The sequence below is a fragment of the Tupaia chinensis genome, unplaced genomic scaffold, assembly GCF_000334495.1.
Source record: "Tupaia chinensis unplaced genomic scaffold, TupChi_1.0 Scaffold146187_1, whole genome shotgun sequence".
NCBI classification, from domain to species: Eukaryota; Metazoa; Chordata; class Mammalia; order Scandentia; family Tupaiidae; genus Tupaia; species Tupaia belangeri.
The window spans coordinates 76,291-88,027 of NW_006206042.1; the positions used below are offsets into that span (position 1 = coordinate 76,291).

The following is an 11,737-nucleotide window of genomic DNA, read 5'->3' on the forward strand; positions in this document are numbered from 1 at the left end:
GACCCTTAAGAGCTGTGACAGTGCGTCGTCTCTGTGCTGTACCGTACTGCCCACAATAAACGGACAACACTGTTGTCTCCGTGTTGTAACACTACACTGCTTGTCCCGGTTCTCACTCCTTCACTCAGGAAACCTGTTCGGCTGTCCCCCTGGGTCGGAACAAATTAGTATCATGACTCTAGCTCTTTTTTGGTTCCCATTTGCATGGAATACCTTTTTCTAGTCCTTCACTTTTAGTCTATGTATGTCTTTATCCATGAGATGTGTTTCTTGTAGGCAACAGATAAACTTTTTTTGTTTGTTTATTTGTTTTCATTCAGCCAGTCTGTGTCTCTTTAGTGGAGAATTTAATCCATTAACATTCAATATTACTATCAATTTTTCCAGACTTGTCCCTACCTTTAAGTTGGCCATTGTCTTTGCTGTCTTTTATTCTCTTATTTCTGGCTGTTCTTTCTTAAGTTTTTCTGGAACAGGACTCTATTCAGAGTTTCTTTAAGAGCTGGTCTGGTGTTGCAAATTCTTTCAGATTTTGTTTGCCTGAGACGATTTTAGTAATTTTCTTCCCAAATGAAGGATAATCTTGCTGGATATAATAATCTTGGTTGATATTGCTTCTCTCTTAACACTTTCATTCTTTCTTTGCTTGCATTGTTTCTGTTGAAAGGTCAGGTGTTAGCCTGGTGGGGTGAACTTTGTAAGTCACTTGTCATTTCTCTCTTGCCGATTTTAGTATCTTGTCTTTATCTGTGGTTTTGACCAGTCTGGCCAAGATGTGTCTTGAGGAGGATCTTCTTGAGTTGACTCTATTTGGGGTCCTTTAGATATTTCTTGAGTTTGGTGTTTAAGTGCTTCTCTAGACTTGGGAAGTTTTCTTCCTGGATTTCATGGAATATACTTTTCCATGCCCTTATTGGTTTCTTCACCTTCTGGGATACTAATTACTTGGATGTTTGGATTTTTAATCAAATCTAGTTTTTCTTGTATATTATCCCTATTTTTTTTTGTCATTGTTATTTTCTCTATCTTTTTGGCAATTTTTTCCTAGGTCAGAGATTTAATCTTCTACATTGGAGATTCAATCATCAACATGGTTCTAATCAGCTTTTAATACTTTCAAAAGAGTTTTTTATTTCTGTATTACAGACTTCATCTCTAATAGCTCCATCTAATAGTCCCATCTGATTCTTCCATTGTTTTTTTCAAATCGTGGAAGGACTTCCTCATCTCCTGGAGCTTGTTGTCTCCTTTCTGTTCCAACTCATAGAGTATATTAATTATGAATGTTCTGAATTCTTTGTCTGACATTTTGGTAACTTGTTTTTTCAAGAAATGGAGATGAGTCATTGTGTTCTTTTGATGGAGACATATTTCCTAGTTTCTTCAAACCTGAGGCTCTTCTTTGACTTCTAGCTATTGGATGCTGTATTTACTTTTGATTATGTTTTTGGAGAATGTTTCTGCCATTGGGAATAAGTTTGCTTCCCTTTTTCTGTGGATTGATGTGTGCTGAAGTTTCTCTTCTGCTGTGTTTAGCAATGTGGTTCTGACAGAAGGAATCTTCAATTCAGATGTCTGAAGAGCAGTTTCTCCTTTTTTGCAGGTGGATCAGTAAAAGGGAGAATCTTAGGGAACCCTTCTGGCGGGGGTCGGGGGTTTGAGGTTGGGAGAACTGGGCTGGGGCCAGAATTGGAGTTGAGGGCGGGACCAGAGAAAGGCCCTGCCTCAGTATCCCTGACTGGCCACAGGGCTACAGATGGAACTGCCTAGTTGGCCATTTAAAGGTGTCCAGGGTTTTCCATATGTTGTCTTCATTTTTTAAGTAAAACAATTTTTAAAGAGATTTTTGCTCTAGGATGCCAGTGCTTACTGGAGAGACAGAGACAAAAAGTAAGAAATTATTCCCAGAGGGATGGCCATGCCACATTCTCCTTTTCCTCAATTCTCTTGGGGTTTTGGACATATATGCACTTGTGCCCGACATGAGTTTTGAGCTACCAGGTCTAGGACTTGAACCACCATCAGTCCTGCGGGAATCCAGCATATTAACCACTACACTACTTGCTGGACCCCATTGTCCTCGTTACTAATAGTTATTCTTCTATTCTTTTCATTTGCTTGGACTACAATAGAGAGTTTTGTACTCAAGGTTAGAAATCCTTTTGCATGGTCTAATTGGCTATTGATATGTTCAAGGGAGAATTTGATTTCCTGCACCATATTCTTTCTCTCTAGAAGTTCTATCTGATTCTTTTTTTTTTTTTGTAGAGGTTTTTGTTATAGGGCGTGTGCGCTTGCCAGACAGACAGAGAGGGACAGAGAGACAGAAAGTGAGAAATCACTCCCCAGGGGGAATGGCCATGCCACAATCCCTTCTCCTCCACTCTCTTCTCGGGATCTTGGGCACGCACGCACATGTGCCCGGCATGAGTTTAAGCCACCAGGTCTGGGACTTGAACCATAGTCGACTACATGGGAGTCCAGTGACATGGCCATTATGTTAACTGCTGGTCCCTAGAAATTCTGTTTGATTCTTTTCCCATGTGTCTCTTTCCTTAAGGAGTTCTTCCATCATGTCATGAAAAGATTTTCTCATATCCTGCAATTGATTCCCTGTTTTCTCTTGCATATTGCTGAATGTAGTTACAACAAATATTCTAAATTATTTTTCTGACATTTCTATGACCTCTTGTATTTTATCCATTGTTTTTAAGAAGTAATGATTCTTTGAGGGGATTTCTTCCTACTACTTCAAGCTCTGCTGTTGTCTGGTGGTATACTCACTTCATACTTCTTTAGAGTATGTTTCTGTAGCTGTGTGCTTCTGTCCTTCTCTATAATATGCATAAGATATGTAACAATTTATGTTTTCTACTGTGGGTGAGAGTGCTACTCTGCAGTAGGAGTTTAGGGTTTAGGTATTCAGAGGGGAGTTTCTCCCTTTTACTGCTAAGGGAGTTATGGGGAAAGGATTCCTCCAGAGTCTCCTGTTTTTAGGTGTTTGGCTCTTGTATACCCAAACCTAACTGCTCCCAGTGTGGTAGGAAGTTGAACCAACAAATAGACTATAAGGTGGTAGAGCAAGAAAGCCTCTTATCTGCCAAAGTATGTGGCGGGAGGGTCTTTACTAATGATCTCAAACCGAGTGACTTGGCTTGGGCCTGCCTGTTGGTTCTGGATGGGTAGGGAAAATTAGCAGAGTCAGAGTCACATGCATGCCCCTTTAACCACATTTTACAGATAGGAACACTGAGACCCAGAAGAAAGAAATGTCTTGTCCAATGTCAAGTGTGTAATTAGTACCAGACCCTGGGCTGGAGCTCAGATCTCTGAGCTTGTAGCAAGTTCTCATTTAGTGGAGTAAGATTTTGCTAATATTGGAACTAGAATTTCTCATCAAATCTAAGATGCCTTTGATAAAGCACATCATTATTTTATGCACCAATCAAGATGACATATAAACTGTGGTATGCAATTGAATGGAGATGCTCCCAGTGTCAGAGAAATTAAAATGTCATGTATGACATTATAGGAAGAATTTTATATGAACCAATTTTCCTGGATCTGGATACAATTCTATTTTTTGTTGTTGTTGTTGTTAATCTGGTGATATATGATTCAGTAGTTTGTACGTACAAAAAAATGTATTGGCTTAACAAATATAATGTTTCTTAAGAATTGCTGTGAGAGATACATGAACAATAAAACAGCTATGTTATTGCATTAAGATAGCAATATACCAAAGGAACAAGGTCACACCTAGGAAGAAATGGCCCATTCTATCACTGAAGGGGGACAGGTGTGACAGTTATGCTCAGGGGACTGAAAAGTGACACTGGGACAGGAATGCTGTAGAGGATATTAAAGCATCAGAAGTTTTTCCTGGATAAGTGATTCCAAAATGCAGTCTGGGAACAATGCTGCTCTAGAATGAGTTTTCATTGGTTTCTAAAGAATTTAGAAAAATAAGAAAAAAATGTGTTTAAAAAATGAAACTATATTGGGAGTATATGCTTTTGAGATGTGATAGTGACCACAGCTCCTTTAGCCCAGCCTGCCATGCCTGGTGGCTTCCTTAAGGAGTTCTTCCATCATGTCATGAAAAGATTTTCTCATATCCTGCAATTGATTCCCTGTTTTCTCTTGCATATTGCTGAATGTAGTTACAACAAATATTCTAAATTATTTTTCTGACATTTCTATGACCTCTTGTATTTTATCCATTGTTTTTAAGAAGTAATGATTCTTTGAGGGGATTTCTTCCTACTACTTCAAGCTCTGCTGTTGTCTGGTGGTATACTCACTTCATACTTCTTTAGAGTATGTTTCTGTAGCTGTGTGCTTCTGTCCTTCTCTATAATATGCATAAGATATGTAACAATTTATGTTTTCTACTGTGGGTGAGAGTGCTACTCTGCAGTAGGAGTTTAGGGTTTAGGTATTCAGAGGGGAGTTTCTCCCTTTTACTGCTAAGGGAGTTATGGGGAAAGGATTCCTCCAGAGTCTCCTGTTTTTAGGTGTTTGGCTCTTGTATACCCAAACCTAACTGCTCCCAGTGTGGTAGGAAGTTGAACCAACAAATAGACTATAAGGTGGTAGAGCAAGAAAGCCTCTTATCTGCCAAAGTATGTGGCGGGAGGGTCTTTACTAATGATCTCAAACCGAGTGACTTGGCTTGGGCCTGCCTGTTGGTTCTGGATGGGGAGATGGCCAGAATTTTAGTTTTTAAAATTAGCAGAGTCAGAGTCACATGCATGCCCCTTTAACCACATTTTACAGATAGGAACACTGAGACCCAGAAGAAAGAAATGTCTTGTCCAATGTCAAGTGTGTAATTAGTACCAGACCCTGGGCTGGAGCTCAGATCTCTGAGCTTGTAGCAAGTTCTCATTTAGTGGAGTAAGATTTTGCTAATATTGGAACTAGAATTTCTCATCAAATCTAAGATGCCTTTGATAAAGCACATCATTATTTTATGCACCAATCAAGATGACATATAAACTGTGGTATGCAATTGAATGGAGATGCTCCCAGTGTCAGAGAAATTAAAATGTCATGTATGACATTATAGGAAGAATTTTATATGAACCAATTTTCCTGGATCTGGATACAATTCTATTTTTTGTTGTTGTTGTTGTTAATCTGGTGATATATGATTCAGTAGTTTGTACGTACAAAAAAATGTATTGGCTTAACAAATATAATGTTTCTTAAGAATTGCTGTGAGAGATACATGAACAATAAAACAGCTATGTTATTGCATTAAGATAGCAATATACCAAAGGAACAAGGTCACACCTAGGAAGAAATGGCCCATTCTATCACTGAAGGGGGACAGGTGTGACAGTTATGCTCAGGGGACTGAAAAGTGACACTGGGACAGGAATGCTGTAGAGGATATTAAAGCATCAGAAGTTTTTCCTGGATAAGTGATTCCAAAATGCAGTCTGGGAACAATGCTGCTCTAGAATGAGTTTTCATTGGTTTCTAAAGAATTTAGAAAAATAAGAAAAAAATGTGTTTAAAAAATGAAACTATATTGGGAGTATATGCTTTTGAGATGTGATAGTGACCACAGCTCCTTTAGCCCAGCCTGCCATGCCTGGTGGCATGAGCAACAACTGCACCATCACCATCTTCTTGTGTGATGGCCACCTCTTCCAAGTGGAGTGTGCACAGGAAGCTTTAAGCAGGGCTTGGCCATGTTTGAGGAAGAGGCATTGTTGTTTGAGGAAGAGGCATTGTTGTTCTGGACATGGAGAAAAAGTCCATGGCCAAACTACAGGATAAAAGAATGGTGCAGAAGTTCAGTGGTCAGGATGACAACATCTGTGTGGCCATTGCAGGCTTCATAGCTGATGCCAGAATCACCAGCCAGGCACAGGTGGAGTGCCAAAGCCACTGGATAATGGTAGAAGTCCTGGTCACTGTGGAGTACATCATGTATTATGTGGCCAGCCTAAAACAGGATTACATGCTGAACAATTGGTGTGGGCCATTTGACATTTTTTTTCCTGATTGTGGACTTTGACTTTAAATGCACCCACAAGTCCTAAACTGATACATTAGGCACACACCATGCCTTGAAGGCCAACACCATAGATCTTGTTGCTTAGTCAGTGCATGAATTCCTGGCAAAAAACTACACTGATGAAACCATTGAAACAGATGATCTGACCAGTAAGCTGGTGATAAAGACACTCCTGGAAGTGGTTCGACCAAGAAGCAAAAACAGTGACTTCACTATGATGAGATGAAACCGGCCTCTTAAGAGTTTAAATCCTGAATAAAATGAAAAATATGTTGCTGAAATTGAAAAAGAAGATAAAAAAAGAAGCAAATAAAACATCATGATGAATAAATCTCACCTGCAATAGTTTCAAAGTTCAAATCATAGATGATCTCAAAGTGATGTGTGGCATTTCCATTATATTATCCATATCTTCTGAATGTCCTACCAAAATAAAAATAATCCAACCCCTCTAGCACATTATAGATGGATCAGTAAAAATCAAAGACAAAGATGAGATTCTAAAAATGGCAAGAGAGCAATGTCAAATTACTTACAAAGGTTATCCTATTAGACTAACATAAGATCTCATGACTGAAACAATGCAAGTGAATAAGGAACAGGCAGACATATTCAAAACTCTAAGACAAAGAAAATTTCAACCAAGAATACTATACCCGGCAAATTTATCCTTCAAATGGGAGGAAGAAATAAAAATCATTCTCAGATAAACAAAACCTGAAAGATTTTACCAATACTAGACCAGCTCTTCAAGAATTACTGAAAGGATGGGAACCAGCAGTTAGCATAATGGCTATGTCACTGGACTCCCACGTAATCGACTGTGGTTCACATCCCGGACCTGGTGGTTTAAAACTCACGCCGGGCACGTGTGCATGCGTGTCCAAGATCCCAAGAGGAGAATGGAGGAGAAGGGATTGCGGCGTGGCCATACCCCCTTCGGGGGGGTGATTTCTCGCTTTCTGTCTCTTTGTCTCTTTCTGTCTGTCTGGTGAGTGCACGCGCCCTATAGCGAAAACCTCGGGGATACGACACTCCCTATAGCGAAAACCCCTCCAAAAAAAAAAAAAAAAGAATTACTGAAAGGAATGCTATGTCAAGAAAACTAAAGAGAGACAAACAGAAATAAAAGAACACAAAATAACCAAGAAAATGGCTTACAAAATGACAGAAATAAGTCTGCAGATATCAATAATGATGTTGAATGTTAATGGATTAAATTCTCTGGTTAAAAGACCCAGGTTGACTGAATGGATAAAAGAAAAGAAAAGAAAAACAAACAAGAGCCTTCTATTAGGTCATTGAGAAAGTCATGATATGTTTTTCTATGCAAAAATGTCTCATGACTTTCCTGACGACCCAATATATGCTATTTGCAAGAAACACACCTCTCTGTTAAAGACATATATAGACTGAAAGTGAAGGACTGGAAAAGATATTTTATGCAAATGTGAATCTAAAGAAGGCTGAGTCACTATACTGGTATCAGACAAATAGACTTTAAGACAAAAACTGGAAGAAGAGACAAAGAAGGGCACTATATAGTACTAAAAGTGCTAATTCACCAAGAAGATATAACACTTAAAAAAATCTATGCACCCAACACTGGAGCACCCAAATATACAAAAGTGAGACTGCTTGCTTTAAAGGGAGAGATAGGTTGTAAGACAATAATCATTGGAGAACTCAACATCCCACTGTCTTCTCCGGACAGATTATCTAAACAAAAAAGTAAGCGAAGAGATAGAAGATCTAAATGATTCCATAAATCAAATGAACGTGACATCTATAGAACTTTTAACCCAATAACTACAAAAAAAGTTTTTCTGACCCCTACATGGAACATTTTCAAAGATTAACAATATGATAGGGCACAAAACAAGCTTTTGCAAATTCAAAGGTATAGAAACCACATCTCGCATTTTCTCTGACCACAATGTACTCTTGAAAATACTAAACACATGGAAACTAAACAACCTACTCCTGAATTACTTCATAACTATTGAAATTAAGGCTGAAATAAAAAGATTAACTGAAACCAATGACAATGAGCATATTAATTCATAACCTATGGCGCACAGCAAAAAAAAAAATTATAGGAGGGAAGTTCATAGCAATTAGTGCTCACAAGAAAAAAATTGAAAGGTGGCAAATAGAAAACCTAGTGACACATCTCAGGGAAGTAGGAAAACAACAACAAAACCCCAACGAATACCAAGAGAAAAAACATAATAAAGATTAGAGCAAAAATAAACAAAAGAATCAAAGAACTATACAGAAATAAATGAAACCAAAAACATGTTCTATGAGAAGATAAACAAAATTGACATACCATTAGCTAGACTAATCAAGAACAGAGAAAAGAACCAGATAAATCAGCAATGAAACAAGCAATATTACAACAGATGTGCCAGAAATACAAAATATCGCTAGAGAAAACTATGAGCAATTATATGCCAACAAACAAGAAAATCTGGATGAGATGGATGAGTTTCTGGACACATACAATCTACCAAGATTGAATCAGGAAGATATAGAAAGCCTGAATAGACCAATAACAAGCAATGATATTGAGTCAGTAATAAATAGTCTCTCAAGAAAGAAAAACTCAGGTCCTGAGGGCTTCACTTCTGAATTCTACAAAACTTTTAAAGAAAAGCTAACTCCCATTCTACTCAAAGTATTGAATATTTGTAAAGACCCAAAAGGAAAGAACCCTCCCAAATTCATTGTATGACACCTCCATGATCGTGATCCCAAAAGCAGACAAGGACATCACAAAAAAAGAAAACCATAGACCAATATCCTTGATGAATATACAATGCAGGGATGCAAGGGTGGTTCAACATATGCAAAACCATAGATGTAATACATCACATTAACAGAAGGAAAGATAAAAACTATATGCTCATATCAATTATTTTTTCAGAAAAAGAGATAGCCCTTCATGATTAAAACCCTCAGCGAAATCAGCATAGAAGAGACATTTCTCAACATAAAAAAGGCCTTATATGAAAAATCCATAGCTAACATTATACTGAATGGAACTAAAAACTAGAACAAGATGAGGCTGCTCACTTTCTTCACTCCTTTTCAACACAGTACTGGAAGTCTTAGTCAATGCCATTAGACAAGAGAGAAAAATGAAAGGCATTCGACTGGAAAAAAAGAAAATGAAATTATCCTTATTTCCAGATGACATGATGATATACATACAAAGTCCAAGAGTTCACAAAAAAAGTCCTGGAGGGGCTAGCAGGTGGTGTTGTTATTAAGGTACTGGACTCCCACATGGCCAACTATCTCTCTCTTTGTCTCTCTCTGGTGAGCACATGCGCCCTATAGCAAATTAAATAATAATGATAATAACAGCAAATAAATTTAAATAAATAATTCTTAAAGGAAAAATAAATCTCCTGGAAATGATAAATAAATACAGGAAAGTAGGAGGATACAAAATCAACATACAAAAATCTGTAGCATTTTTATATACCAACAATGAACAGACTTAAGCAGAATTGAAAAAAGCAACCCCATTCAAAATAGTCTCACACACACATACACACACACACACACACACAAAGATACCCAGTAATAAATTTTTTGTGAAAGAATGATTTTAATTTAATTTATTATTATTATTACTATTTTAAAAATTGCTACAAGGTATATGTATTTATCAGAGATGAAAGAGAGAGAGAGAGAGAGAGAGAGAGAGAGAGAGAGAGAGAGAGAGAGAGAGAGAGAAAAGTAAGTAAAAAGCCACTAGGTCAAGGATTTAATCCACAGTTATACATGTGGGAATCCAGTGGCTTAACCACCATGCCACTTGCTGCCCAGTCCCCATTCCCCAGTGATAAACTTAATCAAAGAAGTGAAAAACCTTTACAAGGAAGACTAACTATGAAACACAAAATTGAAAATGATACAAAAAGTGGAAAGACATCCCATGTTCCCAGACTGGAAGAATTAATATAATCAAAATGCCACTCTTACCCAAATTAATTTGCAAATTGAATGCACTTCTGACCAAATTACAAGAGATATTCTTCACAGAAATAGAAAAAAAAATCATAAAATTTGTCTGGAATCATAAAAGCCCCTGTATTGTTAAAGCAATACTGTGCAAAAAGGATAAAGTAGGAGGCATATCACCTCCTGACCTCAAAACATATTACAAAGAGAAGGTGATTAGGTAGGAAAAAATAGAGAGGTAAGACATTTGTGGGACACAGAAATGCTTTATTACATGTTGAAGATGAAGTGTATAGTATTTTCAACTGGACCAGTCTGAGATATATTTCACGTTGGCTAAATTCTCTATACAAGTTAAATAATGTATACTTATCGAATGTATACAAATAATTATTATAATAAAATTAAAAAAACCCAAACAATATGGTACTGGCACAAAAACAGGCATATGGACCAATAGAAAAGAATAGAGAATCCATAAATAAATCCCAAAACATACAGCCAACTGATTTTTGACAAAGAGAACAAGACAATACATTGGAAGAAAGAAAATCTCTTTAGCAATTGGTGCTGGAAAAACTGGGTATCCAACTGCTGAAAAATGAAACTGGACCTCTATATATCACCATTTAAAAAAATCACCTCAAAATGGGTTGAAGATCTAAACATAAAACCTCAAACTATAAAAACTACTGGTAGAAAACACAGGAGGAACTCTTGGAGACACTGGAGTAGGCAAACAAAACTCTCAAAATCTCAAAAATAGACAGGTGGGACTACATCAGGCTTGTAGCTTTCAGAAGTGTGGAAAATACATTTTTGCTGTTTAATTTTGTTAGGATATTCCTAGCAGACTGGTAACAGCCTATGACTCATCCCTGGTCATGAGACATGAAGAAAAGTTTGCTGAGGTTTCTGGGAAAAGCTTGCTTTCTTCTAAAAAGAAGCTACAGGAAGAGGTGATCTATCTTCTCTCTTGTTGTATTGGCGATCCTGGAACATTGGTCGTGTATTGGTATTTATTAGAGGGATCTGGAGGAGGTGGTGTGGGGAACGGGTTCAAGAGGAAGCAGGAGGTAGTACGGATGGACACCACTGACTGGATGACGGTGTCTGGAATGTTCGAGTTTCCCAAAATAGAGCTACCATTTTCCTGTACTCTATTAAATTTATTCAATTACTTCTGAGAGAGAGAGAGAATGACAGGAGAGAGAGATAGAGATAGAGAGAGGAAAAAAAGGAGAGAGAGAGATAGAAAGAGAGAGAGACTCTAAGTGGTTCTTGAAGCCCTGATGCACCCCCAGCTTCAAACATCCCTGGACCTCGGGCACACATGTGCCGGGTGTACACAGGAAGGTCTCTGGATGTGAACTTGGAACCTTCCCGTATGGATCAGCCTTGGAGAGTGTCACAGTTTACCATTGCAACAATATCTATCTCCCATTTCCCCCAGATCCTTAGATATCACCATTTGCAGGTTGTTTCATGATTTATGTGCAAGTAAGAATATGATGTATAATGATATTAAAGATCCAAATGATTAGAAAAGAATGTCTTAGAACAAAAAAATAAAGTACTAAGGGCTTCCCCCATAGCACATCAGTTAAGTGCTGGGCTTTGGAATCCCACATGGCTGACAGGTGTAAATACCAGCCCTGATGGCTTGAGAAACATGCTCTGTGTGTGTGCGTGTGTGTGTGTGTGTGCATGCCCAAAATCCTGCTGGGAAGG

The 11,737-nt window shown here is 37.9% G+C and overlaps 1 pseudogene; it reads left to right on the plus strand.

Moving 5' to 3' along the window:
* Positions 1 to 5,610: 5,610 nt before the first annotated feature.
* Positions 5,611 to 6,344, plus strand: LOC114006216 (proteasome subunit alpha type-7 pseudogene; annotated as a pseudogene).
* The last annotated feature ends 5,393 nt before the right edge of the window (positions 6,345 to 11,737 follow it).